This window comes from Triturus cristatus, chromosome 4_1 (assembly GCF_964204655.1).
Source record: "Triturus cristatus chromosome 4_1, aTriCri1.1, whole genome shotgun sequence".
NCBI lineage: Eukaryota > Metazoa > Chordata > Amphibia > Caudata > Salamandridae > Triturus > Triturus cristatus.
In genome coordinates, this window is record NC_140585.1 from 1182617861 (window position 1) to 1182644791 (window position 26931).

The following is a 26931-nucleotide window of genomic DNA, read 5'->3' on the forward strand; positions in this document are numbered from 1 at the left end:
TGAAAACCATCCGAAGCAGTGCTTCCAGTATTTTAAACTAATCATTTCGAAACCACGAGGGGCTTTCGAGGCTCTTCCTCCGGAGGGGTGTAGACGAGTATGCACATAAGAAACATATTGCCCGTTAACATGTCTAAATAGGGGTGTGGGTGGGTACGAACAGTAAGGGACAGTGCAGATGACTTCGAGCCAGGCGCGCAACGCACATTGGGATCAAAGGGCTTCAGCCCCACTCCCCTCACGTCGTGTGGTGCAACCCAGGCTGAGTTTCCAGCACCAAATTCGGCAGTTTAGCCGACGGACCACATCCTCTTTCCCAAGAAACTTAACGAACCCCAAATCATAACTAAACAAATCATTTAATATCACCGCGCCTGAAAATGAATGGGTCTGTAATGCAACTGGTGCCCATGTAAAGCGCTGTTATACCTTCGTGTCGCGTTCGCGCTATATAAAACTTCAACAGCAAAAAAACACGGAAAAAATGAAAACCATCCGAAGCAGTGCTTCCAGTATTTTAAACGATTAATTTCGAAACCACGAGGGGCTTTCGAGGCTCTTCCTCAGGAGGGGTGTAGACGAGTATGCACATAAGAAACATATTGCCCGTTAACATGTCTAAATAGGGGTGTGGGTGGGTACGAACAGTAAGGGACAGTGCAGATGACTTCGAGCCAGGCGCGCAACGCACATTGGGATCAAAGGGCTTCAGCCCCACTCCCCTCACATCGTGTGGTGCAACCCAGGCTGAGTTTCCAGCACCAAATTCGGCAGTTTAGCCGACGGACCACATCCTCTTTCCCAAGAAACTTAACGAACCCCAAATCATAACTAAACAAATCATTTAATATCACCGCGCCTCAAAATGAATGGGTCTGAATTGCAACTGGTGCCCATGTAAAGCGCTGTTATACCTTCGGGTCGCGTTCGCGCTATATAAAACTTCAACAGCAAAAAAACACGGAAAAAATGAAAACCATCCGAAGCAGTGCTTCCAGTATTTTAAACGATTAATTTCGAAACCACCAGGGGCTTTCGAGGCTCTTCCTCAGGAGGGGTGTAGACGAGTATGCACATAAGAAACATATTGCCCGTTAACATGTCTAAATAGGGGTGTGGGTGGGTACGAACAGTAAGGGACAGTGCAGATGACTTAGAGCCAGGCGCGCAACGCACATTGGGATCAAAGGGCTTCAGCCCCACTCCCCTCACGTCGTGTGTGGCAACCCAGGCTGATACGGCTTCCTGGGCACCCGAGTACTTCACAGGTCTTTAAAAGACCATTTGCTTGTGAATGAGCCTTTGCTGTTTTTCACCCCTTCTCAGAGCCCCTGCATCTCCACTCTTAACTACTGCTGGAAGAGTCAGCCCCCCAGCAGAAATGTTTTCTTAGCCCCCTCGAAATTTGGCTCTAGTTGCGCCCCTGCTACGAGTGTATCTAAAGGGTGATGTGACCAAGCGTGCACCACTGAGCGCCGCTCCTCTAGATGTGTGCACGAGGGTGCTGCTGCTCTCATGTCTGTGTAAACAAGTCTGGTGCCCGCCTAGCGCGGGCTCAACTACCGTCCTTTGTGGAGGATGCCGAAGCCACCCGAGTCTGCGCACATCAGTAGTCCAAGTGTGTGTGTGTGGGGAGGGAGGGGTCTGATGGGCACGACGTGCCCATAATTGTAAAAAGCATTGGCATAGCCAATAGGTCTCGCTTTTTTGGACCTTATAAGTATTTAGTTTTGCAGCACAATATCTTTTGCGCAACACCATCAGCTGTTGAATGGCTAAACCTTGTACCTTATAGGTGTTTAGCCATGCAACAGTTGATGTTGTTGCACCAACGATATTGTGCTGCATAACTAAATACTTATAAGGTCCCAAAAGCGAGACCTATTGGCAATGCCAATGCTTATGTTCTTTCCTCTCCCTCCCCTCCAGGAGCTGTGCATTAGCCCCATCTGGTACTGTGCACGGCTGCTGGCTGAGGAGTTCGAAGTCTCCCCTTGTTGGTTTGGGATTGAGGCCAAAATGTTTCCTTCTACTAGAAGAATGTCCCCTATAAATGCGTATTTTAATGTACTATATTGTATAAATACAGCACAAGAACGTCTTTTGCATTGTTATACGCATTTATTCATATAAACGTTTGTTAATGTGCATATAAAAGTGATATCCACATTGGTGAAACGAGACAGTTAACGCTGAAAAACAAAAATGACGAAATTGTGTTGTTGATGGTATATTGATTTTGAGTTTGCATTCTTATTCTTTTGCGCGTCTGACAATGCATCCTTTCTGTGATGTTGCTTACTGTGGTATACACCCCAGTGGCCTTGTTTGCAAACCAGGCCTAACAACTGTTTTCTATAGCTGGCAGAGACGTTTCAAAACATGGGCAATGTGGGCTCTGGCCCCGGGCCCCAGCCTTTCAGCCCCCCCCCCCCAGATACAGCTCTGTTCTGCAGTTTCTCGCCCAGATGACCTTTAATCATTCTTTTTTTGGAAAACCTTTATTCTTGAAAACATGGACACAGCTATTCAGCCGACATCCCGGAGGTTCGGCAGCTTTGAGAAAGCAGAACAAAGAAACGTCCACAGTGCATAGAGGAGAAGCAAAAAAGGTTCTATTTTAAATAAACACAAACTCACACAAAACCCCAGCAAGGCGAAGAACACTGAATACCACTGGTGATTGCCCCTCAGGGAAGAGCAGACCCCCCTCGTCTAACAGTCACAACACTGTGTTAAGAGGAAAAAGGGGGGAAAAGCAGAGGCCCAAAAAGTCAATTAACAATCAGATACATATACAAAAGCTGGAAAGAATGTTAAGGAGAGAGCTGTTCATCGGGGGGATCCAAATCAGGGGCAAGACATATGCCCCCCCTATACTGGTTCCACCTCCCCCAAATGGCGTGCCACTTCCGGGGGCGCCCTCTAGCACAATATACTGTCTTTTCCCTTAGCATACTCCAGTCCATGTTTTCTTTCCACGCAGTCAATGTGGGGGGACCCGCAGAGCCCCACAGGCGCGCGATGTCTCGCTTAGCCACCATATTACCCAGGGTCACCCACTGGGTCTGTCCCTCATCGTGATCGGTAGGCCCCCAAACATTCAGGAGACAGCACCGCGCCTCCGGCTGCATAACAATGCCCGTCACCTCCCCCATCACCGTATGGACTCTCCTCCAGAATTCCATGATAACGCCACATTCCCAAATGATATGCATAAAGGTACCCACCATACCGCAGCCCCTCCTACATAAACCCTCCTCAGAGAATCCCATATGAACCAGTCTAGGCCCCGTAACATAGGTTCTGTGGAGTATTTTGAGCTGCACCAGCCTCAGACGTGATGGGATCGCGACCTCCTTAGGAGAGGAGACCGCAGACTGCCAATCCTCGTCATCCAGTTCGAGCCCGTCCCTAGTCCACTGGTCCCTCAGCCCCAACAGCAGGTCCGCCCGAACATTTATCAATTTCTTATATATGAGAGAAATCGTACTCTCCGGCATATGGCCGTCGAGGATCCGATCCTCCAATGGAGAGGACTCAGGCACCTTCACACCGTCTACGAGAACTGATCGCAGGGCATGACGCACTTGAACATAGCGGAAGAACTCGGATTTCCCCAACTCATACTCCTGCTGCAGCTCTTCAAAGGACTTCACCCTCCCCTTAATCAGCAAATCTCCAACCCTGGAGATTCCAATCAAGTCCCATTTATCAAAACCTTTCGTATGCCAGAGCCTCCCCAATTTTTCAGATTCAAACAACGGGGTAGCTAGGGTGAGCCTATCCTTCCAGCCCAACGAGTCAGTCGCCAACCTCCACACGCGCACCGCCACCCCAGTGGGCCCCGTGAGGGACGAGTCCAGCGCCCGAGAGTACAACGCTCTATGATAATTACCGCCGCGCAGCAACCATCGGTCCATGGCATAGCCGGGGCTTAGAGCCGGACCATAGAAACCATGATTAATCGCGCTCAACTGGGTGGCCCAATAATAGCGTCGAATGTCCGGAAGCGCAATACCCCCGTCGTACCACGGAAGCGTCAACTTAGCAATCGCTATGCGCGGCCTTCCATCCCACAACAACGATCGTTGGAGGCTTTCAACCTCCCGAAAGTAACTGGCCGGTACCCAATCAAGGGTATTCTGCAAGGCATAGAGGAACCGGGGGAGAGACATCATTTTAAACAAGGCGGCGCGCCCAACGAGGGAGAGCGGCAGCTTCCGCCAGCCCGCAACATCCCGCCGCAAACGCGCCAGTGGGGGGAGCAGGTTTCTCTCATACCGCAGGGTGGAGTCAGTGGAGATAAAAATCCCCAGGTACACAAAGCCCTGCTGGGCGATCTGGATCGAACACGTTCGCAGGACAGGCGGAACCTCGCCGCTCAGAACATACAAATACGATTTACTCCAATTGATGACGAGACCCGAGTTTCTGCCAAAGGACGTCAGAACGTCACAAACCACTATAAGCGAGTTCTTGGGCGAGGCGAGATATAACAGGATGTCATCGGCATAGAGCGATATACGGTCCTCGTGCTCGGGCGACCACCTAAGTCCACGTATATCCGGATGCCAGCGTATCCACGCTGCCAGCGGCTCGAGGGCAAGGGCGAACAACAAAGGCGACAAGGGGCACCCCTGCCGAGTTCCCCTCCCAAGCTGGAACGGAGTCGACGCCCGCCCGTTTACCACAACACTCGCAAGGGGACCCTCATAAAGCAACCTCACCCAGCTCAAAAAACCAGGGCCAAAGCCGAACTTGGCAAGCACTGCCCACAGATATGCCCATTCCACCGTATCAAAAGCCATTGTGGCATCGAGAGATGCCACAATAGCTGGTTCTCGGATCGTGCCCGCCCTGGCAATCACTCCATGGAGGCGCCGAAGGTTCAACGCAGTGTTACGGTGCGGGATAAAGCCGGATTGATCCGGATGGATCAAGTCTCCGAGCACCCTGACCAAGCGGCCTGCCAGAATTTTAGCCAGAATTTTCGGCTCAGCATTAAGGAGTGATATTGGCCGATAGGAGGAACACTTATCTCGGGGTTTACCCTCCTTGTGTATTACAACAATCGTCGCCAGTCTCTGGTCCAACGGAAGGGACCCACCCCCCCGCGCCTCCACAAACATGGCGCGCAGGTGAGGGGCAACCCTATCCGGGAACAGCTTATACAAGTCAATCGGCAAACCATTAGGGCCTGAGGCCTTACCCGAGTTCAGCGCACGGATGGCACCCGCCACCTCATCGACCGTTATGTCTCCATCGAGGTCGTCCCTATCTACGTCAGACAGGCAGGGCAGATCGATGTCCCGCAGGAGGTCAAGCGAGTCCTCGGTCGGCCTATCCGAAACTGAGGCATAAACCATACGGAAATAATCCGAAAAGCACTGTACTATCCCCTCAGGGTCAACAACTACCTCTCCCCCCTCTCTCGTCAGTTCCGGCACCACTCTATTAACCCGTTCTTTTTTGTCCAGCCAAGCTAGGAGCTTCCCGGCCTTATCCCCAACATCATACAAGCGGCCCTGCTGTTCCCTACTGAGGGTCTTGGCGGCATTCGTCACCAGGTCCTTATATTCGGCTTGCTTCAGGCTCAGCTCATGCAGTGAGGCCTCTGTAACCTCCTCCTCCAGGGCCACCTCTAAAGCCGCGATCTCCTCCTCAACCTGCATAACCTCGCCATCTCTCCGCCGCTTGGCTGCCACTACCAAGGAGAGGGCCTCTCCCCTCAGCACGGTCTTAAATGCTTCCCACAACGACGCGGCCGAGTCAACGGACCCCTGGTTGTCCTTAAAAAAGTGATCAACTGTCTTCAACAGCGCACTGCGCATCTTGGGGTCACGAAAGTACCAGGGGTTAATAGGAGCAACCCTGCCCCCTCCCTCGCGCCCGACATCCAGCCGGACCCACACTGGCGAATGATCCGATATGCCCCGCGCCATATGCCTGGCCTCAGATACCAATGAGGCATGCGCAGCCAGAGTGAGCAGGTAATCAATCCTAGAGAGGCTACCATGCGCCCCGGAGTGGAAGGTGTATTGGCTCTGTGTGGGGTGCCGGAGCCTCCAGCAGTCTACCAGGCCGAGTGTGTCTAGAAAGTCTGGAAGCCACTTCTGAGCCCCCCCGGTGTCCCTGGGCGGGTACCTATCCAGCAGCCCAGAGCCGACAGCATTGAAATCACCCCCCCACCACTAGCATACCCTCCGGGAGGTCCAACAAGGCCCTACCCAGATCTGTAAACGTGGAGGCCTGCAGGGCTGGAGGGACATAGACCGAAACCAAAACCAAAGTTCTTCCTTGCCACCGCCACAAACCTCCCCCTATCATCAACAATGGTGGAGTTCACCTCAAACGGTAGTGAAGCTCTAACTAGGATGCCCACACCCCTGGATCCGGAGGAGAATCCCGAGTGAGCTATGAATTTGTAACCTTTCCTATTAAGAGCATGGCAAGTATTACCTATAAGGTGTGTCTCCTGCAGTAGGACGACATCCGGCAAAGACAGTTTCAAGAACTGCAGGACTATCCCCCACTTAATGCGATCCCCCAAACCATTAATATTCCAGCTAAGAACATTTAAACCCCTACCCCCCCATCCCCACACCACAAGAGACCCACCCCACACCCGAAGAGCCACCATGGAAAAGTCCTGACAATGATTACTGCGCCTTGCAAAAACAAACCCCCCAACAACAAACCCAAAATCCCAACTATCCCCCCCACCCTGCACCCCTGCTGCAGCTTACAAAGCCCCCCCAACTTGCAGTGTGCCTGTCGCCCTACCAAAACCCAAATCTACAAAAAGTACCCTGAGGGAGGAAAGAGCTCCCATCGTCCTCACGCAACCCTCCGTATTGTACTGCAATCAGTTCAAGTCATCATCCGGAACCAAATCAAGTCAGTCCGGCTCCAAAGGCATCAACCCTGCCCATCTCGGCCACTGTCCCCGTCTGCGGCGGCTTCCTCACCAGTCCGTCGTCGGGGCAAAGCGTCCAGCCATTCACCGGCCATAGCAGGCGACTCAAAGAAGAAAGTTCGTTCTTCATACACCACACGTAATCTGGCAGGGAAAAGCATGGCATACTTCAGGTCCCTCTCCCGAAGCCGTCTCTTCACCCCCAGGAATCTCTGCCTTTGCTTTTGCACCAGCTGGGTGAAGTCAGGATAGAAACTCACCGACGCGTTCTGAAAAGGGACCGGGCCCGTCACCCGAGATGCTTGCAGGATAGCGTCCCGATCTCGGAAGTGAAAGAGCCTGGCGACAATCGGTCTCGGTGGAGCTCCCACCTTGGGCCTCCCACCCGGCACTCTGTGAGCTCGCTCAACTGCGAAGAACTTCCCAAGGCCCTTAGGCTTCAGATGGTTAAGCACCAAGTCCTCCACGAGAAGGTCTACAGAAACCACGTCCGAGGACTCCGGGACCCCGATAATGCGCACGTTGTTGCGCCTGGCCCGGCTCTCAAAGTCCTTGAGCCTACGGGCGGAGAGGTCACTCTCGGCCCGCAGCTTACGAACCTCAGTCTGAAGTTCCGAGACATCGTCAGCGAGGCCCGTGGTCTTGAGATCAAGGGTTTTTACCCGTTCATTAGTTTTGCCCAAGTCCGCGCGGATCAGGTTAACGTCCACCAAGATGGTATCCACTTTGTGCGCCAGGGCATCAAACTGTCTCCCAATCGAGGCCTGCATCCCTTCGAGCGCGCCCATGACGTCCTGCAACGAGAGCTCCGAGGCCGGGGGTGAGGCAGTCTTCTGTCCATCCAGCGACTGGCTCGATCCACCAGGCGACCCCTTCTGCTGGGCATACCGATCCATATTATTGGCTTGAGTATAGGCTCCCCGCCTGGTAGCCTTGGGTTTCACCGATCCACCTCTGCTTTACCCGACATGTCTGGCTCCAAGCAGTCCGGTGCAAAAAGACGGCCCTCTCTCAGGTAGAGGGAGCAGGAGAAGTCAGATCTGCAATAGCCAGCCAGGGTAGGGCGCAGAGCGTCCAGAGGGTAATAAAGCAGCCGAAAGCACTCCCGGGCCAAGGCAGACAAAGGGCGAGAAAGTGAAAGTGAAAGGACGGGATCCTCCGTCCGACAGTTCACACCTCGCCTGGCCGCTGTTGTTCAATTAGAGGTCGGGCATCCTGCCAACGCCAGCCCCTGGCATCCCTCGGAGACAGGCCTCAATCTTCCGCCGTGCACAACTCCGGTTCCCGATGGGCGATCCGAGCTCGGGCGGCATCAATCGCCTCCATAACGAGTCATCTGCAAGATGCCGTGCATATAAAACAGGATTGAAGACAGGATAGTCGACGGAGGGCGCGTGGGTCTCGGGAGCTCAAAGCTCACGCGGCCATCTTGGTCAGGCGCTAGGCTCCTCCCCCTACCTTTAATCATTCTTAAACAGATTGTTTTAAATACCGTTTTACTTGAATTTATCTTTTAATGTGGGAAATGTGTAGAGTCTGTTTCAGATATTTTGCAGAGAAATGTTGTGTTACTGTTTTATGCCACATCCATTAAAAACACGCATTTGCAATGCATTAGGTCTCGCATTCATGCGAGTTTGAGCGATTGACATTGCAAATAACAATGCCTATTGCCATTGTCATTTACAATGCCAATAGCTTTAACTCGTGTAACTGCGAGACCTATTGCATTGCAAATGCTTGTTTTAAGTTGAGCCTGGGCAGCACATGCACTGCTCTGCGAGGCATGCTGTATTCAGGTATGGCCTTGAAGCTCCGCCCACTCTCCGCCCATATTTTTCATTGGCTTCTGTCATTGTCCACTGGAAACTGTGGCTGTTCATTGGTCAATAGGCTTAGTAGTCCCTCCTTAGTACCGCCTTATGTCATTTTGTAACCACCCATGGCGACACCCACTGTTACATGTGTTGTTACTTGGTAGCCTTTAATTACAGCCTCTGAGCAGCAGGTAGGACAAGCTCTCTCCTAGCGCTTTAAAAAAATATATATATAGCACGATCGCATTTGCAATGCAATAAGTCTCACATTTGCGAGAGTTTAAGCTATTGGCATTGTAGATGACAATGCCTTTTATTTATCTGTTTTAAAAACTACACATAAATAAAAGGCATTGTCATTTACAATGCCAATAGCTCAAACTCTCGTAAATGCGAGACCTATTGCATTGCAAATGCTTGTTTTTAATAATCTTTATTCTGTTTTACAAATAAAATCATAAAAGTAATTAAAAATAGTACACAAATTATCATTACCATGCTAATGTTTATTTTAAAACCACCATGAGAAAATGTGCAAGAAAAAAGCAAACTGTGGAAGAATTTAGCAGCTGTAAATACAGTAAGGCAGGCCTAACTTGTGTAAAATGCATTGGTTTTAAAATTGGGAGTAAAAGCTTATGTCACAGACTATTACATTTTGGGCAGAGCATGACAATATGTAATGTGTTGGTGATCGATGCATTATCACAATTACAAAAGGGAAGGTCCGAGTACGTAAAACAGCCATGATTAAAAGGGACTAGACGGGGGAATAAATTCAACCTGAAATAAGTCAACAGGCGGCGTTGATGACGTGTCATGTTCCAGGTCAAATAAGTTTCTATGTTGCTGACAGTTTTCAATAAAATCATGTGATGCATAGAGTGTTTCATTTATATGGAGTCCTCACATTCTGATGCCAACTTGTCCTTGAAGGTGGTTTCAACCCATTTGCCTTCAGAGAGGGTCATGATAGAGGGATTATTGTACAGGTCGGGCCTCCCTAGAGTCCGCCAATTATGCACCACATATGCCAGCCACTGGATCAGGGATGATTAGTCTAATTTTAAACATTCCTGTAAAATTAATCTGCTAAAACTGAGTTCCTCTTTTACCCAAATTGATTGCCAAAGGTTTAGAAGGCAAAGACGGAGCTGGTCAATAATATAATCTAAGCCTAGTTCTTTTTGGACAATTTCATGAGGAACACTACGAGGAACTCCCAGAAGGCCGATTAAGAATTCGTTTTCGGCTACTTGAATTGGGGGTACCGGCCATATCCCCATATTCCACTGCAATAGATCACTAGCGGGATGCACTTGTCCTTGTAAATTTCCAGGACCAATTGGACATGAATGCGCCCAAACCAGCGGGAAAAATCTCCTATACTGAATATCGCTATGTTAAAAGACAAAACATTCTGGGTTATAAGTGAGTGCCAATTAAGCTTAGAAACCAATTTGACCCCCACATACCTAAACTTGTCTACCTGGCTGATGTGATGGCCATCTGTTGGACTTGGCCCTTTTTGCAGGGTCATCCCTGAACTTTATGCCTTCCTCCTGATATTTTTTCTGACCTGGTGTTGGTGGTTTTAGGACTCTGGGAAATTTAGCACTGCTGTCCAGTGTAAAGTGCATGTGCTCTCTACGGTAAAAAGTGATAAGATTGGTTTACATCTGTTTGGCTAATTTAATTTACCTATCAGTCCCCAGTAAGGTGGTATCTCATATACCCGGGGCCTGTAAATCAAATGCTACTGGTGGGCTTGCTGCGCTGATTGCGCCACCCACCAAAGTAGCCTTTAAAACCTCACTCGCAGTTTACTGCTGCTGTGACATGGCACATAAAATGGGTGCCACGTCTGTGACTCCCCTTTTACTACACATCAGTCACCCCTAACATAAGCACTAGCTAGCCCTATGGGCAGGGTGCATTGTAGGTAAAAGGTAGGACATGTGCCTTAAATTGCCTTAAATGGGTGGCATGTCGTGGTAGTGACAAACAGCCATTTTGGTTTCTCAATACTGTGAGGCTGCCCTCTCATAGGAATACTTTGGGGATTCCCTGATAAATGTTGCAGTGGTAATTCCTAATCTGAGAGGAGTAGCGTGGTCAAGTTTGGTATGTTTGGAATAGTGGTAGTAAATGGTGCGCAATGGTGTTCACAGATTTATTATCACTATTTTCGAAATGCCACTTTTAGAAGTAGGCATTTCTGTGTGCTATGTGTCTTTGTGCCTGCCTGATGTGTATTGCATGTCTGGCTCTGGAGTGACAGGAGCAGGGTGAGTCAGCACTAGGCTGAATAGGCCAAACTGCATTTGGAGTGGTGAGAGGAACAGCACCTGGGACTGAATGGGACAGTGCCTACCTTCCACAATGCTGGCTTTGCCCCCCTGTGGTGTGTCTGGGGCCAGGGCCTACACTGACAAAGGGGGTGGTGGTGCATCTTTAGGAAATGGTGTGAGTGCCCCCAGATCTGGTTTGGACTGGGTGCAAAGCCCTGTGGCAGGGGGAGAACAAAGACACTAAGGGGTGTAAGTATTTGGGCTGTGACCTCATGAAAGCTGCGGTGTGCTTACTTGGGACCTGAGGAACACTTTGCCAGGAGGAACCACCATTTGGGACCAAGCCCCTGCTGACTGGGGGGGCTGAGGGAGCTGCCCCACCTTTTTCTTAAGGAGTCCTGCGTGCTGGCCTGCCTGTGGTGCCTGGTGACCTACCAGGGCTGGGTGGTCTGCCCTGTAGGTGGGGGAACTTGGCGCAGGATGAGCGCTTTACTTTTCTTACTACTGCCCAGGTAAAGTGTGTGTTGAGCTCTTTTTCTTCTTTTACCTTTTGAGCCCTAGGAGTGAGCTCAACATTCCGCTCGGGCTTGGTTCAGGGCAGGGCACCTGTGTGGTGGAGAGAGTCCCGCGTGGCAGAGGAAGAGCCTAGCGGTAGGCGATCCCGGTCGGGGATTGCCCGACAGGCACAGAGCAAGGGATTGCGCCATTTGGCAAAAATCGTCAGAGACTTCGCTCTGAGGATCAGCTGCGGGCCGGAAGTCAAGCAGCTGGTGCCTGTTTGTAGGCGGGGCTACCCTGGCCAGAGATAGCTCCACGTGCTGCCAGGTCAACTGGTGAGCCGCCAGAGTATGACTGCATAAGGAGGGATGGCGGGAGCCCACCCCCATTCTGATGCCGGAGGAGAGTGGGCTCTTCTAAGCGTGGTGGGAGCAGGCACGTCGCATAAGAAGGAAGTCAGGCAACCTGGTGCCTGTTTGTGGTCGGGGCTCCCCGCGAGTGAAAGAAAGCAGACGGGAGCCTACCCCTCGCTCTTGTGCCCAGAAGAAGGAGATTAGACCAGCCGGCAGAGCCAGCAGGAGCACAAGCAAGAGCCAGGCAGAGCCACGCGGGCTCCCTGCCTTGCACCCGTCCAGGTTGCAACCGCTGCCCCGCTGCTTGCAGGCAGGTGCAACGTGAGGGCGGGAGCATTACCCTTTTTGGGCCAGGGCAGAGGAGGGGGAGCAAAGTGTCGGCTTCCCTCCCCCTTGGGGTACGAGACTGCCCGGGGTACTTTTGTGTTGCCCTGAGTTAGGGGAAAAGATTGGTGCTCGCAGATGCACTGCCGGGACGCGGGCAGTTGCTTAAAGAACATGCAGAGTACAGAATGCCCTGACTTTGGAGGACTAAGGGCATTGAGGACAGCCCAGACGGGCCGCCGAGGAAGGCCAGTGGGCCTGGGGTCATTTTGTGCATTGGTGTGGCCTAAGGTGCAATTTGGTTTACGCCCAAGAGGGGCTAATGGGATGTGCCCCGGGCAAGGGGTACTGTGACCAGTGCTCACCACAGGGCCCTGGTACTGATTGTGATTATGCTGAAGGTGTGCACTCCGCCAATGTAATGTGATGCATAATAATGTTTATGCCTAAGAGGTTATGCATAATGTGGTTTTGCCTAGTGTTCATGCCTAAGGTGTTTATGCCTAAATGTGATTGTTGCATAATGTGTTCATGCTGATGATGATGCCTAATGTCATGCTATGATGTTTATGGTTAGGATGATGCCTCATGCTGATGTCATATGATGCTAAATACAGTATTTTTACCAGCAGAGGCTGGTTGTCTTATATTTGCTACTTGTGCTTAGTGATGGTTCTGACAGTGGCTCGATTGGCCCTGTCATGTATATAATCCCCTGTGAATTTCTACCTGGTGCCAGTTGGCACAGTGTATATTGTGTGATTATGATTCTAATGTATTTATGATAATACAAAGGCTATTTTTTATATAACCTTGTGTGGAGTGTCTTTTGTAGTGTGCCTAGTGTGTCGCTGCTGTGTGTGTGTGTTGTGCAAATGCTTTACACATTTCCTCTGGGATAAGCCTGACTGCTCGTGCCAAGCTACCAATGGGGTGAGCAGGGTTTGTCTTCAGCATGTAACTCCCTTGCCCTGGCTAGAGTGGTGGTTTCTGCCTGGCTTAGGCGCATGCCCTAGCCAACCAGAAATCCCATTTCTAACACCATCTACTATGTATTTCATAGTTTTCTTGCTCGGTGGACTGAACTTCATAACATGTGACTATAAAAAATTAGTTGTCAGGTCAAGGCTACTCATAAAACGGATAAAAGGGTAAGGCGTTTTTGTAAGCCTTTAGCTGTGCAAGCAATTAAAACTGTATCATCTGCATAGAGGAAGGCAGGTATAGAGCCGCCTCCCACTTTAGGGACATCTACACCCAGGACTATCAAAGCTTGCTCTATGTGATTGATATAAAAAATAAATTAAAAGAGAGATAAAATACACCCTTGCCGAACCTTGCGCCGCAATTTAAAGTGCTCAGTGCATTTCCCATTAGGGCAAAACCTGACACTGGCTGAAAGGTCTTTGCGCAAATCACACAAAAAGTTCATTCAATCCGGGTTGACATCCATCTGCTCCATCATGGACCAGAGAGCTTAGAACGGTTGACTCTGTTGAAGGCAGAGCTTAGGTCCATAAGGGCCAGATGAATTGTACCCTTCTTGGCCTTGGTGTATTTACAAATTAACAAATAGAGATTATTGGGTTGCTCTATAGTACTCCGGCCAGGGTGAATCCCATACTGAAGGTCAGATAAAAAGCCTCTCTCCTCAGCCCAATCCACAAGGCGGTTAAATAAAATCCGGCCAATGATTTTCACCGTTGAGTCTATAAGGGAGACAGGTCTAAAACAGGCAGGGTCTGACCTCTTTCCCTTTTTAAAAACAAGGGCTATTGTTGATTGAGATCAAGTTAGTGGGAGAGGACAGGAGGTTGCAGAGTTTAAGTGTAACGCCAGCAGCGGGCCCATAAATCTATACAGGTTTTAAAAAGGTCCCCTGACTGGGCCTGGTGCTTTGTTTGACAGTAACTGAGAGATGGCAGTTCAGACCTCAGATCAGTGAAAAACTATATGTTTGGCAGTCCAGGGATCTTTCGGTGGCTCTGGCTCTTCATCTAGGCTGTAGATGGCCTTAAAGTGATCAACCCAGGCCTAAATATTATTAGTACAGGCATGGTTAGGAAGTTGATCAGTGCTAAAAAGAGGCGAGTTGACGACGCTCCAAAAAGCAGAGCTGTCGTGCTGCCAACTGGCAGTTACGAATTTGCCCTAAGACTCCTCTTTCAGCTGGGCTTTGCGATCCTTGAAAGCCTTTCTAAACGCAGCCCTGGTCCTTCTGACTTTGAAGAAGGTTTCAGAGGACCTTGTGGGATTTAGAACACTGTGGTGCCGATTACGATCCTGTAAAAACCGGGTACGAACCGTCAGACGGAGCATATTCTCCGTCCGACGCGTACCCGGTCGCAACAATATACAAACATGGAAGTACGATTCGCACGGAAATACTATTTCCGTGCGAATAGTACAAAACCCCGACCGACGAAAATAAACATACAAATGTGATCCGGGAAAGCGCCGACGTGACGTCGGGACGCACGCAGCCTGCCATTCACGAACCAGGAAGTACCAATCGCACCGACGTCATCCCGCATGGAGAATATTTTCCGGCAGCCAAAAACTGCCGGGAAATCAGGACGACGCGAACAAGGAGTACCTGCACGCGACAGACAGACATGGACCCGAACCTACGTGTCATCCCGGCCCTCATAGCAGTCTACCTCCTCTACAGGTTACGACGCAGACGCCGCAGAAGGTCAGAACAACAAAGGGAGGGGGGAAAGGGGGGGGCAGGAGCAGGGGCAGGCCACAAAACCCCCACCCAAGTCACACAACTCACATGCCCTGGACATACCTGACCTCCAGGCCCTGTTCACTACGAGGGGGTGGGGGCGTGTCCAGCAAAGCCAGCGTCCGCCACAACGGAAGTGGTTGACGACGCGAACCGGCAACACAACAAAACAGGTACGTCCCGTACCCACGCCTTAAGAGCGTGGGTACGAGTCGTACCACGCCCACACCTACGTCACCGCAACAATGGCGGGACGGCTGTACCCATGTGGCAAAGGCCTGGGTACGGCCTGCACAAGCATTCCACAGCGTGGGTACGGATATGTACGGACCGTACCCCCACCCCGTATGTATGGAGCGTACCCCCACCCCAACCGTGTATGTACGACCCGTACCCTCACCCACGTACGTATGGAGCGTACCCCCATGCCAACAGTGTACGTACGGACCGTACCCCCACCCCGTATGCATGGAGCGTACCCCCCACCCCAACAGTGTAAGTACGACCCGTACCCTCACCCGAGTATGTATGGAGCGTACCCCCACCCCAACCGTGTATGTACGACCCATACCCTCACCCGCGTACGTATGGAGCGTACCCCCCATGCCAACAGTGTACGAACGGACCGTACCCCCACCCCGTATGCATGGAGTGTACCCCCCACCCCAACAGTGTAAGTACAACCTGTACCCTCAACCGCGTATGTATGGAGCGTACCCCCACCCCAACTGTGTATGTACGACCCGTACCCTCACCCGCGTATGTATGGAGCGTACCCCCACCCCAACCGTGTATGTATGACCCGTACCCTCACCCGCGTATGTATGGAGCGTACCACCACCCCAACCGTGTATGTACGACACGTACCCTCACCCGCATATGCATGGAGCGTACCCCCACCCCAACCGTGTATGTACGGACCGTACCCTCACCCGCGTATGTATGGAGCGTACCCCCACCCCAACCGTGTATGTACGAACCATACCCTCACCCGTGTATATATGGAGCATACCACCACCCCAACCGTGTATGTACGGACCACACCCCCACCCCAACCGTGTATGTACGACACATACCCTCACCCGCGTACGTATGGAGCGTACCCCCCATGCCAACAGTGTACGTACGGACCGTACCCCCACCCCGTATGCATGGAGCGTACCCCCCACCCCAACAGTGTAAGTACGACCCGTACCCTCACCCACATATGTATGGAGCGTACCCCCACCCCAACCGTGTAAGTACGACCCATACCCTCACCCGCGTATGTATGGAGCGTACCCCCACCCCAACAGTGTATGTACGACCCGTACCCTCACCCGCGTACGTATGGAGCGTACCCCCCACCCCAACAGTGTATGTACGACCCGTATCCTCACCCACGTATGCATGGAGCGAACCCACACCCGTGTATGTCCTAAGCGTACATATCCTGAAATAGGAGGGTTGGGTGCAGAGTCCTCCCAGCAGTGCCCAGACACAGGAGGGGTGTGTGCAGAGTCCTCCCAGCAGTGCCCAGACACAGGAGGGGTGGGTGCAGAGTCCTCCCAGCAGTGCCCAGACACAGGAGGGGTGTGTGCAGAGTCCTCCCAGCAGTGCCCAGACACAGGAGGGGTGGGTGCAGAGTCCTCCCAGCAGTGCCCAGACTCAGGAGGGGTGGGTGCAGAGTCCTCCCAGCAGTGCCCAGACACAGGAGGGGTGGGTGCAGAGCCCTCCCAGCAGTGCCCAGACACAGGAGGGGTGGGTGCAGAGTCCTCCCAGCAGTGCCCAGACACAGGAGGGGTGGGTGCAGAGTCCTCCCATCAGTGCCCAAACACAGGAGGGGTGTGTGCAGAGTCCTCCCAGCAGTGCCCAGACACAGGAGGGGTGGGTGCCTAACACTGCCAGCAGTGCCCAGACACAGGAGGGGTGTGTGCAGAGTCCTCCCAGCAGTGCCCAGACACAGGAGGGGTGGGTGCAGAGTCCTCCCAGCAGTGCCCAGACACAGGAGGGGTGGGTGCAGAGTCCTCCCAGCAGTGCCCAGACACAGGAGGGGTGGGTGCAGAGTCCTCCCAGCAGTGCCCGGACACAGGAGGGGTGGGTGCCTAACACTCACAGCAGTGCCCCTGCAAAGAAAAGGGTGGAGTACCCACAGATCTAATGCCCACAAATGTCAGTCAGGTGCACAAAGATCCTGCAGTACATGTACCACATGTGTGCGAGGCTGGGAGTATACACATGCATAGCGCCGAAAAGAAAACATGTCCACATGAAGTCATGACAACAGTCTACATACACAAGTACAGTGACCACCAAGGACGCCACGAATGATGCAGGTGGAGACATCGCTCAGCATGCATGGCCAAAGTCTAACGAGTCCGTCACACACCCAGCCAATGTAGACACAGCTCAGCACCACATATTGGAATGACCCTGCAGGGAAGATGTCAGGTTACACAGAGGAAGGAACACACCTTGGGACGATGTCACCATGCAGTAACTGCTTACATGAACAAAGTTATGTAGCCAACAGCTTGTGATGGCACACAGATACCAGGATCCACCCTATGACCAGCACAAGACTACAATTCCCACACACCCAACACATTATCACCACCCAAAATAATGGGGCAGGTCCACCAACAGCAATACCAGATAGACAGTAGTGTACTAAGGAAAAATAAATTGCTTTAATCAGCATCAAAAAATCTGTTTGTCCCTTGAAAGTTCAAAATGTACAATGCCCATAGGGCAATACAAAGTTCAAATCCAGGTGGGGGACACAGTGGGACGCGTGTCCCCTAGCTTGCCTGCACAGTCAGACTCCGTTGTCTTCCAGAGGAGGGAGGGCATCATGTGGGGGGGAAGGACCAGGCACCGCAGGGACATGAGCGGGAAGGGTAGGCGTCGTGGGTGCAGGGATAGAGGACTCCACCACAGGGGGTGGGGCAGGGCCAAAGGCGGAGGCCAGGATGGCGCAGCACACCTTAGCAAGGTCCTCCAGCGACTCCCCTGCACCCGAAGGAACCACAGGCCCCAAGGAGGGGGGGGGGGGGGTCAGAGGGATGGGTCGCAGCGCCACTGGGGGAGGGTGTGGACAGGGGGGACTCAACCACCCTGACCGGGGACTCCCTTGACCGCTTGCGGGGTGGTGTCACTGTGGGACTCAGGGACAGAGCGGCCATGAAGGAGTCTTTGCCGGATTTGTGGCCAGGAGAGCTGAGGGGAGGGGATTTGGAGGGAGTGGATTTGGTGGAATGCGGACTCCAACTCTGGCTGCGTGGCTTATGTTTGCCCCCCGACCCAGTGGGTGTGCCTACTTCACCCTGTGTGTGCGTGCCAGGAGGTGTGCGTTTGACCTTCCCTGCTGGTGTGGTGCCTGTGTCTGTGTGGTGGGTGCATGCTGACGTCTGGGTGTATGTGGGACAGGCATGGGAGTGGGAAGTGTGGATGGGTCAGGGGTAGGGGGTTGGACGAAGCGCTGCAGGAGACCCACTGCTGCAGTCAGTGTCGAGTCAATGGACCTCAGCAAGTTGCGTTGGTCAGCCTGCGATGAGAAAATGCCCTCCAAGTATGCCTCCATGTTGGTCAGTACTTGGCTGTGGCCATGGAGGACATTAAGCATCGCAGCCTGACCAACCTGCAACTGCTGCTGGATGTCCACAGACTCTGCATTGGCGGCAGCAGTGGAGACAGGGGCAGGGGGTGCGGTGCCTGGCAGGAAGGAGACATGCGGTGACTGGGCACGCTGGGAAGGGACACAAGCAAGTGGGAGGCGGCTGATGGCAATGGAGGGGGCGGGGAGAGATGTTGTGCCGCTGTCAGCTGCTGGTGCAGCCTCCGCCCACTCGGAGAGATCATCCTCGGACCCGTCAGCCTCATATTCTGTGGTGGCAGTGGACAGGTCCTCGGCCTCACTCTCCTCCGCCTCAGTTCCACTCGATGTGCCAGGCATGATGTCACCGCTGGCACTGGTGCTCGGTCCCTCCGCTCCGTCTGTGCTGATGTCTCCCTCCGTGTCCCCCGACGATGCTGTGGGCAAGGTGAAGAGACAGCAATTAATCATACACCTGTATACATATGTCACATGAGTCCAATCTACATAGGTTACAGTGCATAGCCTGAAAAGAAAGATGAGTAACATCTACAAAACAAGGTACATATGTAGGGCATGCAACACACAGTTGGTTGACCCACCATGCCACTGAAAAACTGTGGAGAGCATGACACAATAGCAAATGACATGAAATGGATTTTGACAGAGGAGCCAGGCCCTGGGGACAATCCAGCACTGCATCTGCACCACACAGCGTCGCTGAAAATAGGGATGAGCAGGGACCATATCCATGAACTTGAGGCACATGCTGAATAGGTAATACTGAAAACATGCCCACCATGACTGGCTCACTGCACCTTGAGTGTATGTCCAGACAAACAGCACACACTGGCCAGACCGAGCAAGGAGATTTCAGGTTTTGACATGTAGGCTTTGCCCGCACCAACCACCACCTACATGAGACAATTAGTTGAGGCACAGGAAGCACTTACATCTCTTAGTCTGGGTGAAATACACATGGGCTGCATAAATGCAAGATTGGACACCAAATACCCAAGGTGCGCCTGTCCAAATAATCATGTACAAATGGTCATCATCAGATGATTGTAACAAGACACACAGGCACTGGCCACCGTGAGTATGAACAAGGAAAATCAGGTCTGGCTGTACAGTGGACACTTGTACTACATTTTACGTCAATATACATGGTGCCAGGGGACAATGGCACAGAGCACAACCTATGCTGTGGACACTGAGAGTGTCCACATTTTGTGATGACACACATGACACCTAGGAAAATATGCCCCAGGGGACAGTAGTGGCCACACAACTCCATGGTCCTGAATGGGAATGACTGCAACACACGCCACCATCCCTGCACCATGCGTATCGCACACTCATGCACATCATGTCACAGGCCACAACATAGGACATGCGTGCTGTAAGGCATGACACTTGAGAGACTAACTCCCATGTCTGGACTCTGCATCAGTGCCAACTGACATGGAACCCACAAGTACTGAACTGGACAGGGCACAGGCAAGGTCCCAAAACCTGTTACACACCACCCCCACACATGATGCTACAGGCATTGTTCACGTGGATAAAGTGCCAGCCTAGATAACCTTGTGAAGGAGTGACTACACACAGACCAGGGAACACATTGCAAGGAGGGGAAGGGAGGCAGGAGAGCACCGCTATACTGTGGGTAACAGGATCTGCACAGCGCCTTTAAACCCTGGCAGTGTATCCATGCAACTGTGCACTTACAAATGCTGGTGACACACAACAAACACACATGTACCTACCCCCTTCCTGCTGCTGCTTCTCCTGTAAGCGCCTGTCCAAGTCTGGAAAGATCACCGGCAGCACACGCTTGTGGATGTGGGTCAGACGGCGGCGCCCGCGGTTCTTATGGGTCTCAGGTGAGTCCCCCAGCAGGACCCGTGCGATCCTCCGCGTCCAGCACCGGATATCCTGCCAGCGTTTTCTCACCTGGGCCAGGCGCCGCTTGCGACCATCCGTCCTCCTCACGGCACTGACGGCGTTCATCCAGATCTGCTTCTTGGCAGAGGCGCCTACCTGTGAGGATGAACAAGTGACACTACATCAATACACCTGGCACATGTCACAGAGCCACATATTAGAACAAATTTGCTGTTTACAACAAGGCATAGTATGCATCCAACGCATTGCACCTTTGTCATAGGGACATGATCCTCTGGGGAAGGGCAAAAGCAGTACGTGCCATTGAAAGGACACAGGTGGAATGAGGGCAACGACACAATCAATGATCCAGGCTCACACTGTGCATCACAAGCTACACCAGGATTTTGTGCAGCACCTCTAAGCAGTCACATGCCACAGGCCACTGACGCTACCTCAGCAGAGTACACAGACACACACAGGCACAGGACATTCACCTGCCATTGCCAAATGCAGCGACAAACCTCACTCTGCACATGTGCCACTAGATGGGGGGGGCTCACAGGTGTGGGGCTGGCTCTGCACGTCAGACACACAGCACTGCTCCCTGCTCACATCAGATGGGCAGGGTATATCCATCCCTCATGCAGCCCGGGTGCTACACTCCACATATGCACCCACCCACATGACAGGGGACTTACACACACACCCATGTCCAGGGTACGAACACATCATGTGGACACTCTCAGCACAGGTACACAGAACTAACACACATCTGTGGGTACAGTCACCTGTCACACTGGGCTGACGACATAATCAAATGAGGACTGTAGAGGCTACATTCCCAGGAGGACAAGACAGGCAGAATGTGGCATGCACCATGCAGCGATTGTCACAGTAAACACAATGCAAGTGAGGACGGCAGACATGCACCACAGCATGCTCTGGCTGCGAGACATCAGGCATTCCCCCCCCTGGGACCCCCCTACAGTACATAGCATGTGTGTCACACCTGGACACAATGCCAGAAGTCACAGTCACAAAAAAGGGACACAGTCTGTGCTATTAGACTCTGCACTCACCTGATACCCTGGTCGCCCATACAGCAGGGGGTACTGTGGGAGGATCACATCCAGCAATGCCAGGTTCTCCTCCAGGGTGAAAGGCTGTGCCCTCTCCACAGACCTTGACATGGTTCCAGGGAATCAGGAGCAGCAGCTGGGTCGTAGAATCCAAAGATGTGCAGGCAAGTGCTCCCTCATGGGACCTGGCTGCCTTATATCTGCCTTGCTGGCCTGTTTCATGCACAGGAGTACAGAGTGATTGGTCACTCACATTTGCATCCTATGTTTTCTCCAATCCCTTCAAACCTAGCACAGTCAGTGGGTTTTTATTGTTTTTTTTCTTGAGCATGATGTCAACTCCAGAACCACATTGCAACAAAGTAGATTCATTCAAACTGACTTCTGCTGTGCACCTTCCGGAAAAAATTCAAACTTTAAACTTGGTCTCCATGACAACCAGCATGCATGTAGGCCTTTATACTTGTCCCTCATGTGTCCCCTATGTAATTTGGAGTTTCACACACAGGTACGGTGTGTACCGGGGCCCTAGGGCACCCCAAATGCATGGCAACGGCCCGTACAGGCGTGTGTACGGTCCGTATCACTATGGGTGTTCTCGCGTATGCGTACCCATAGTGGTGCGGACAGTACACATGCCTGTACGCTCACTATCACTATGGGTATGCATACGCGAGCACACCCATAGTGATAGTGAGCGTACAGGCGTGTGTACAGTCCGTATCACTATGGGTACGCATACGCGAGAACGTATGCGCGCCTGTACGCCTGTACGCTCACTATCACTATGGGTGTGCTCGCATATGCGTACCCATAGTGATAGTGAGCGTACAGGCGTGTGTACGGTCCGTATCACTATGGGTGTTCTCGCGTATGCGTACCCATAGTGGTACGGACCGTACACACGCCTGTACGCTCACTATCACTATGGGTATGCATACGTGAGCACACCCATAGTGATAGTGAGCGTACAGGCGTGTGTACGGTCCGTACCACTATGGGTGTTCTCGCGTATGCGTACCCATAGTGGTACAGACCGTACACACGCCTGTACGCTCACTATCACTATGGGTACGCATACGTGAGCACACCCATAGTGATAGTGAGCGTACAGGCGTGTGTACGGTCCGTACCACTATGGGTGTTCTCGCGTATGCGTACCCATAGTGGTACGGACCGTACACACGCCTGTACGCTCACTATCACTATGGGTACGCATAAGCGAGCACACCCATAGTGATAGTGAGCGTACAGGCGTGTGTACGGTCCGTATCACTATGGGTGTTCTCACGTATGTGTACCCATAGTGGTACGGACCGTACACGCGTGCGTACGCTCACTATCACTATGGGTACGCATACGGCAGCACTCCCATGGTGATAGGGAACGTACACAGGACCTCTGAGCGAATGTACGGTGCCTTTCACACATCACAGTGGTGACAGGCAGCACACAGGAAGGAATAGAGCTGACATACTTGTCCATGGATGGACATCAAGGCATTGTCTGGGCAGTACTAGATGTGTGGGGCACAGGTGTGAAAGGCTGTGATGTGGCACATTACTCCTGAGTCGAGAAGGCACCAGATGTATGATGAGATGTGTACAGCTGTTATGTGTGATGGTGCAATGTGTGCCAGGCATGCCCTTAACTCCTTTGACATGTGTGCATGTCGTACTGCACACTTGGGATGAGCGTCACTGGCATGGCAGTCAACAACACACGCAAGTGTCCCCTGATGCCCGCTACAGGGGTTACCACACCAGACATGTGACTACCCACGGTGCACGATGTGTCTATGTCATGTATGTGTGGGGTGTTTCCATTAGCTTGATGTTGGTGCTCCCTCAAAAGCATCAGCTGTTGCAGCAACCAACATGTGTCTATGTGTAGATGGACATGGCACACTGTTACGCACACCAGGCCACATGTGGTATCGGATGTGAGGTGCGTCTGTATGCATGGGACACAGAGTAGCGTAACAAGGACATGTCTGCATCCTCTCAATGAATGTGTGGTGAGTCATTACATGTACACCTTTTCGGCAAGGTGTGTGGGCTGTCCTAGTGTAACGTCATGTGACCTGTGGCTCTAGTGTTCCGCTACCTGTCTCTGAAATCGACATCCTACTTCTGCTGATGTGTTGATGTATGTCACTCCTGTGTTGCGTCTGGCTGTTCACTTACACTGGGACACAGCTAATCCCATGCCATGGCATGTGGAGGTTCACAATCTCCGTGTGTAGCTGGGTCTTGGTAGGAGAGTCACCTGGCAGCCATACGTGTCCAGGGCATGTGGCACATACCTGACTCCGTATGTAGCATATGTGTATTGACAGATTAACATGTGCTCAGTAAATATAAATTGTTGTTGTAGTGCAATCACTCTTCCTTGTCACTTCCAAATTACTGCAGAGCCCTGCCTCTTCCCCGACCAATTCCGGACTTGGCTGACATGTGGGAGAATGACTGTATCCGGTGCTACCGCTTCCCCCAACCGTTGATTGAGGAGTTGACGGCAAGGCTGGCACCACACCTGCAACCGCTGCACAGGTATCCTACGGCACTGACACCCAAGCTGAAGGTAATGGCAGCCCTACATTTTCTTGCCACGGGTACCTTTCAATATACCATAGCTCATGTTGGTGGCATGTCCCAGAGCATGTTCAGCCGTGTGCTGCATGATTTCTTAGAGGCCATGTTGCTTCACCTGGATGAGTTCATCCATTTCCCAACTCCTGAACTGTTGACTGGGGTCAAGCGTGGATTCTATGCCCTGGAAGGGATGCCCCATATCATTGGGTCCATAGATGGGACACATGTGGCTTTGGTACCACCACAGGCACAGGAGGTAGCGTACAGGAATCGCAAGCACTACCACTCCATCAATGCCCTTGTGGTGTGTCTGTCCAACATGGTGATTTCACATGTCTGTGCTCGTTTTCCAGGATCAGCACATGATGCCTACATCATGAGGCGTAGCAGGGTGCCTGAAATGATGACGCAGCTGCGCAACGAACGAGCATGTGTTGTTGGTGGGTACACTCTGTCTGTCCTGTATTTTGCGTAGACTTCCAGCACGACCGCTTCTCCTGTCCTACTTATGTCCATGTGGTTTCCATGTAGGGGACGCTGGCTATCCCAACATGCCATGGCTGATCACACCTCTCCGCAACCCCATCACGCCGGCCCAGCTCCGCTACAACACCGCCCATGGCCGGACAAGGAGAGTGATAGAGAGGACATTTGGCCTCCTGAAGAGCTGATTCAGGTGCCTCCACAAGACCGGCGGCGCCCTCCCATATGCCCCGGCGAAGGTCTGCAAAATCTTCATGGTCTGCTGCATGCTGCACAACATGGCAGTTGAGAAAGCTGTGCCACTCATCCTGGATCAAGATGATCAGGACCATCCACCCGTGGAGGACGAAGGGCTTGGCAATGGGGCTAGTGATGTGGAGGATGTGGTTCCGCAAGAGGACATCCGGAGTCGGCTCATACGCAACTTCTTTGCTTAGTGGTGAGTACCAGTGTCTGTGTGTGCACGCATTGGTCCCCGTGTGGCATGTGTTGCGATGTGTGTGTCCATCTGCATGTATGCCACGTGAGTCAGAGGTGTGTGTGGATGTGTCACTGGAGTGATGGTGCCAGTGATGAGTGTATTACCCCAGTCATAATTGTGACCTAGCATGTTGTCATCCTTACATGTGTCAAGTACATGCACATGCAAGTTGCTCTGCTTTTTGTGGCTGACTTCTTGTGTGTCTCTCATCCCCAGGTACTTGCGCATGCCGTCTGTTGGTTGCATTGTTGTGGCACTGCTATTCCTCATGGACACGTCATCGTGTACTGACTCAGCGTTACACGCACGGACAAGTTTGGAAGTCTCCTTAGGGTAAGGGATGCATCAGGGGTGTATTGGGTGTGGCAGTTGTTTACGATGTGTGCACACTGCCCCTGTCCATGTTTGGTTCCTCTGCAGACATGTCGCATCACCATGGCACACATGACATGTAGCTAGGTACACCTGAATAGTTGGTCAGACTTGTTGACAGTCATCTGTGATGGGATAGTGGATTGTGATGATGGCATCAATGTGTGTAACACTGCCCTCGGACACATACGGTTTGCGTTGGCTTGACATGGTGTGGGACTTCCACATCAGAGGATCAATGGTGTATGGCAGCCTCTCCGTGAGCAGCAGGGGTTTTTTAGCTGTTAGCCGACACTTGTGTGCCGGTTCAATGGCTATCACACATTTGTGCTGCAGAAGGGGGGTTCCAGTGTTGGACCCACATGTTACTCCACATGACCTGTTTATGTGTACTCCGAGTTGCCTCTGCATTCCTGAATACATGAATAATAAAGGTGTCCCTATGCCTCGAAGGTGCCTATTCTCAGTCAATGCTGGTGTGTTGCCACGGTGCATACGGCATGTCTGGCATGGTTTTCCCTGATAGTGGCTATGTGTCTATGTGTCGAGTAGCAAGATGCAAGCTGTTTGTGTGGGATTAGACTGTGTATTGTGCATGATGTCCATGACTGTGTGGGTATTGTGACATGTGCCATCCCCATGCATCCAACGTTGGGCAGGCCACCATTCTCTGCATCCACCTGACTCAAGCTTGCAGGACATGGTTCTGCCACCTGTCCACACATACCTGGGTGCCCCCCAGGACACTCCACATGATCCCTGACCTCTGCGCATGGCTGTCGCTGTACTCAATATGTCTGTCGGCACGGTTGTGCGGCCACCCCCTAAGCTGGTTGGGCCCATCACGGGTGTGTATGGTGCTCCATGTCTGTGTTGCCTAATACATTGTGACCCATGTGTGTCCTGTGCCAGACTCAGGCCCCAGGGTGTGGATGGTTGAAGTCAAATGAGTTGTTTGTGTACTCACCCGGGTCTCGGAGTCCTTCTAATCCGTCCACTGACACCACCGGCAGTATGGCCATCACCCTCTCCTCCAAGGGATGGTAGTGTACGGGTCTGCGGGGCGGCCCTCCTCCAGTGATGTTGGCCTGGTTGTGGTCGTCGGTCATTTTGGCTCGGACCCTCCTCCGCAGATCGTACCACCTGGCTTGGCATTCATGCCTGGTCCTTCTGGTGGCCGCAACAGCATTCACAGCATCGACAATCCTCTGCCACATGGCTGTTTTTTCAGACATGCAGGTCTGTCTGACCAATGTTCCAAAGAGGTGTGGCTCGACTCTGAGGATTTCGTCGACAAGGACCTCCAACTCTCGGCTAGTGAACTTTGGATTCTTGTTAGTGGGCATGGTGAGGGGTGTCGGTGTGGATGGTTGTGGGGGGTGTGGGTGTGGATGGTTGTGGGTGTGTGGGTGTGGTTGTGCAGGTGTGTGTGTGAATGTGATGAGGGGGTGTTTGTGAAGGTGGGTGTGTGAAGGTGTGCAAGTGTAAGGTGAGGTAAAGGTTCAAGTATGGTGCTGTAGGTTGT